The sequence below is a fragment of the Hyperolius riggenbachi genome, chromosome 10 (genome assembly GCF_040937935.1).
Source record: "Hyperolius riggenbachi isolate aHypRig1 chromosome 10, aHypRig1.pri, whole genome shotgun sequence".
Classification (NCBI taxonomy): domain Eukaryota; kingdom Metazoa; phylum Chordata; class Amphibia; order Anura; family Hyperoliidae; genus Hyperolius; species Hyperolius riggenbachi.
In genome coordinates, this window is record NC_090655.1 from 281429074 (window position 1) to 281435200 (window position 6127).

General features: G+C 38.0%; 1 protein-coding gene across 1 annotated transcript in view; it reads right to left on the reverse strand.

The window, feature by feature from the left end:
- The window catches only part of LOC137537250 (zinc finger protein 721-like), a 75503-nt gene that overhangs the window by 45081 nt on the left and 24295 nt on the right, over positions 1-6127 (reverse strand). The window lies entirely within an intron of this gene.

Consider the following 6127-nt stretch of genomic DNA (forward strand, 5'->3'; position numbering starts at 1 on the left):
TGACAAATCTGGTTATCTGCATACAATTTGCATTATATTTGCATACAAGTCAGAGTTATTTGCATATCAGTGACCCTCCCTACAGCTAAAGCATTGGCCATACATGGAAAGCAGTAAATTGTAGAGCTTGATGAGACAATAGAAGCAGTAGATTTCTGGCAGCACTACAGGACAATTACTTGACTCAAATGGTAACTGAACCAACTAGGGGGAATGCGTTACTGGATCTGATCATTTCTAATAGACCAGATAATGTATCAAATGTGCAGGTTCAAGAACATTTGGGAAATAGTGATCACAACATGATAACGTTTGATCTGGTGACTGATAGGCCACGGGGCAGCGGGACCACTAAAACTATGAATTTTAGAAAAGCAAAGTTCAATCAAATTAGGCAGGCACTAAGTTTGGTGAACTGGAATAATGTACTACAAGGGGAAGACACTGAAGGGAAATGGCAAGCTTTTAAACTTATACTCAATTAATATTGTAGTATGTATATCCCATAAGGAAACAAAATGTCTAGGAATAAAAAAAAGGCCTCTATGGATGAATAGAAAGGTTAAAGATAAAATGAAAAGGAAAAAGATGGCCTATAAGGTCTTAAAACAGGAGGGGACAGAGGCTGCACTAAGCAATTATAAGGAGTGCAATAAAAATTGTAAAAAAGAAATTAGGCAGGCAAAGATTGAAGCTGAAAAACAAATCGCTAGGGATATCAAATCTAACCCAAAAAAGTTTTACAAGTACATTAACTCTAAAAAAAGAAAGGTTGACTGTATAGGACTCCTAAAGGATGAGGGTGGGAACTCAATGGTGGATGACCAAGGTAAGGCAGAGTTATTAAATGCTTTCTTTGCTTCTGTCTTCACAAAAGAAACAGCACTGTTGCAAACTACAGAGGCGGAAGAGTCTCAATCTTCTAACTGTAATATTAAATACTTAACGCAGGAAGAAGTAAAGGCAAGACTAAATAAATTAAAAATAGACCAGGCACCTGGCCCGGATGGCATGCATCCTCGGGGGTTAAGGGAATTAAGTTCAGTTATAGATAAACCCCTTTATCTTATCTTTTGTGACTCTCTTGCAACTGGCAGAATCCCAGTGGATTGGCGTACAGCCCACGTTTTCCCATTATTTAAGAAGGGCAAAAAAATCTGATCCCGGAAATTATAGACCTGTAAGCTTAACATCAGTTGTATGCAAACTATTTGAGGGGTTACTAAGAGATACTATACATGACTTCATAGTAGAAAATAATCTTATTTCTCAGCATCAACATGGGTTTACTAAAGACAGGTCCTGTTTGACTAACATGCTCAGCTTTTATGAGGTAGTGAATGCTAATATGGATATTGGGAATGCTGTAGATGTGATATACTTGGACTTTGCAAAGGCCTTCGACACTGTTCCCCACAAAAGTCTGGTGCAAAAGTCGAGGATGCAAGGACTGGGGAAGAGTTTGTGTGCATGGATAGGGAACTGGCTGATGGACAGAAAACAAAGAGTTGTGGTCAATGGATCGTACTCAAAATGGGAGACTGTTAGCAATGGGGTCCCACAGGGGTCTGTTCTGGGTCCAGTGCTCTTCAATTTATTTATTAATGACCTAGTACATGCAGTAGTGAGCAATGTTGCAATTTTGCAGATGATACAAAATTGTGCAGAATCATCAACTCTCAGGAAGATAGTGTCATATTGCAACAGGATCTGGATAGGATGGCTATATGGGCACATACATGGCAGATGAAATTCAATGTTGACAAATGTAAGGTCATGCATTTTGGACGTACTAATGGTCTAGCACCATACAAAATAAATGGGATACAGTTGGGGACATCAAACTTGGAGAAGGACTTAGGAGTACTCATTGACAATAAGTTAAATAATCGTACTCAATGCCAAGCCGCTGTAGCTAAAGCTAACAAAATTTTGGGATGCATTAAAAGGGAAATAAAAACTCGAGATGCTAGCATAATATTGCCCCTGTTTAACTCTCTAGTAAGGCCACATCTGGAATATGGAATTCAGTTCTGGGCACCACATTACAAAAAAGATATTGCAGTTTTATAGCAGGTGCAGAGACGAGCAACAAAATTGATACGTGGGATGGAAGGTCTCGCTTACCAAGAAAGGTTAGATAAACTGGGTTTATGTAGTCTAGAGAAAAGACGCCATAGAGAGGATCTAATTAACATGTATAAATACATCAGAGGGAAATATAATAGCTTGGCGGATGAGCTTTTTGTCCCTAGGCCTTCTCAAAGGACTAGAGGACATGATCTGCGCATGGAGGAAAAACGTTTTAGCCATTTATTTAGGAAAGGGTTCTTTACAGTTAGAGTGATTAAGATGTGGAATGCATTGCCACAGGAAGTCGTTATGGCAAACTCTATACCTGCATTTAACCACCCTGGCGTTCTGATTAAATCGCCAGGGTGGCTGCGGGAGGGTTTTTTTTAAATTAAAAAAAAACTATTTCATGCAGCCAACTGAAAGTTGGCTGCATGAAAGCCCACTAGAGGGCGCTCCGGAGGCGATCTTCTGATCGCCTCCGGCGGCAAGAAATAACACGGAAGGCCGCAATGAGCGGCCCTCCGTGTTTCGCTTCCCTCGTCGCCATGGCGACGAGCGGAGTGACGTCATGGACGTCAGCCGACGTCCTGACGTCAGCCGCCTCCGATCCAGCCCTTAGCGCTGGCCGGAACTGTTTGTTCCGGCTACGCTGGGCTCGGGCGGCTGGGGGGACCCTCTTTCGCCGCTGCACGCGGCGGATCGCCGCGCTGCAGCGGCGATCAGGCAGCACACGCGGCTGGCAAAGTGCCGGCTGCGTGTGCTGCTTTTTATTTGGTGAAAATCGGCACAGCAGGGCCTGAGCGGCAGCCTCCGGCGGTGTTGGACGAGCTGAGCTCGTCCAGACCGCTCAGCAGGTTAAAGGGGGCTTAGATGCTTTCCTTGCGTTGAAAGACATCCATGGCTACAATTACTAGGTAATGCCTAATGATGTTGATCCAGGGATTTTATCTGATTGCCATCTGGAGTCGGGAAGGAATTTTTCCCTTTAGGGGCTAATTGGACCATGCCTTGTAAGGGTTTTTTCGCCTTCCTCTAGATCAACAGGGATATGTGAAGGAGCAGGCTGGAGTTGTACTTTGTTCTCTGGTTGAACTCGATGGACGTATGTCTTTTTTCAACCAAAATAACTATGTAACTATGTAATGTGCTAAGGTGGCCATACACCGAGCAATGATGGACAGATTCCACCCAGAGACAAACCTCTCTCTAATCATGTCTGATTGGGGAGAGATCTGTCAGCTGCCCATACACTGCAGGCCAATTCCTGATCAATATCATGCTGAAATCTCTCGGGAATTGTCTGAGCCCGCTGCAGTCACTGCTGTTCCCCATGTATACATGTATGTATGTGTGTGTGTGTATACTGTATATATGTATGTATATGTATGTGTGTGTGTGTGTACACTGTATACATGTATGTATATGTATGTGTGTGTACTGTATAAATGTATGTATATGTATGTGTGTGTGTATACTGTATATATGTATGTATATGTATGTGTGTGTGTATACTGTATACATGTATGTATATGTATGTGTGTGTACTGTATAAATGTATGTATATGTATGTGTGTGTGTATATACTGTATATATGTATGTATATGTATGTGTGTGTGTGTATACTGTATATATGTATGTATATGTATGTGTGTGTGTGTGTGTATACTGTATACATGTATGTATATGTATGTGTGTGTGTATACTGTATAAATGTATGTATATGTATGTGTGTGTGTGTGTATACTGTATATATGTATGTATATGTATGTGTGTGTGTGTGTATACTGTATATATGTATGTATATGTATGTGTGTGTGTATACTGTATATATGTATGTATATGTATGTGTGTGTGTATACTGTATATATGTATGTATATGTATGTGTGTGTGTGTACTGTATATATGTATGTATATGTATGTGTGTGTGTGTACTGTATATATGTATGTATATGTATGTGTGTGTGTATACTGTATATATGTATGTATATGTATGTGTGTGTGTACTGTATAAATGTATGTATATGTATGTGTGTGTGTGTATACTGTATATATGTATGTATATGTATGTGTGTGTGTACTGTATATATGTATGTATATGTGTACTGTATACATGTATGTATATGTATGTGTGTGTGTGTGTGTGTACTGTATACATGTATGTATATGTATGTGTGTGTGTATACTGTATATATGTATGTATATGTATGTGTGTGTGTGTGTGTGTGTGTGTGTGTGTGTGTGTGTGTGTGTGTGTGTGTGTGTGTGTGTGTGTGTGTGTGTGTGTGTGTGTGTGTGTATACTGTATACATGTATGTATATGTATGTGTGTGTGTGTGTGTGTGTGTGTGTGTGTATACTGTATACATGTATGTATATGTATGTGTGTGTGTGTGTGTGTGTGTGTATACTGTATATATGTATGTGTATGTATGTATGTGTGTGTGTGTGTATACTGTATATATATGTATGTGTGTGTGTGTATACTGTATATATGTATGTGTGTGTGTGTGTGTGTGTGTGTGTGTGTGTGTGTGTGTGTGTGTGTGTGTGTGTGTGTGTGTGTGTGTGTGTGTGTGTGTGTGTGTGTGTGTGTGTGTGTGTGTGTGTGTGTGTGTGTGTGTGTGTGTGTATACTGTATATATGTATGTATATGTATGTGTGTGTGTGTGTGTATACTGTATATATGTATGTATATGTATGTGTGTGTGTGTATACTGTATATATGTATGTATATGTATGTGTGTGTGTGTATACTGTATATATGTATGTATATGTATGTGTGTGTGTATATACTGTATATATGTATGTATATGTATGTGTGTGTGTATACTGTATATATGTATGTATATGTATGTGTGTGTGTATACTGTATATATGTATGTATATATTTATGTGTGTGTGTGTATACTGTATATATGTATGTATATGTATGTATGTGTGTGTGTGTGTATACTGTATATATGTATGTATATGTATGTGTGTGTGTGTATACTGTATATATGTATGTATATGTATGTGTGTGTGTATACTGTATATATGTATGTATATGTATGTGTGTGTGTATACTGTATATATGTATGTATATGTATGTGTGTGTGTGTGTACTGTATATATGTATGTATATGTATGTGTGTGTGTGTACTGTATATATGTATGTATATGTATGTGTGTGTGTGTGTACTGTATATGTGTATGTATATGTATGTGTGTGTGTGTATACTGTATATATGTATGTATATGTATGTGTGTGTGTGTACTGTATATACGTATGTATATGTATGTGTGTGTGTGTACTGTATATATGTATGTATATGTATGTGTGTGTGTGTGTACTGTATATATGTATGTATATGTATGTGTGTGTGTGTGTACTGTATACATGTATGTATATGTATGTGTGTGTGTGTGTACTGTATACATGTATGTATATGTATGTGTGTGTGTGTGTACTGTATATATGTATGTATATGTATGTGTGTGTGTGTGTGTACTGTATACATGTATGTATATGTATGTGTGTGTGTGTGTGTGTGTGTACTGTATATATGTATGTATATGTGTGTGTGTATACTGTATATATGTATGTATATGTATGTGTGTGTGTATACTGTATATATGTATGTATATGTATGTGTGTGTGTGTGTACTGTATACATGTATGTATATGTATGTGTGTGTGTGTGTACTGTATATATGTATGTATATGTATGTGTGTGTGTGTGTACTGTATACATGTATGTATATGTATGTGTGTGTATACTGTATACATGTATGTATATGTATGTGTGTGTATACTGTATACATGTATGTATATGTATGTGTGTGTGTGTGTATACTGTATATATGTATGTATATGTATGTGTGTGTGTGTGTACTGTATATATGTATGTATATGTATGTGTGTGTGTGTGTACTGTATATGTGTATGTATGTGTGTGTGTATACTGTATATATGTATGTATATGTATGTGTGTGTGTGTACTGTATATATGTATGTATATGTATGTGTGTGTGTGTACTGTATATATGTATGTATATGTATGTGTGTGT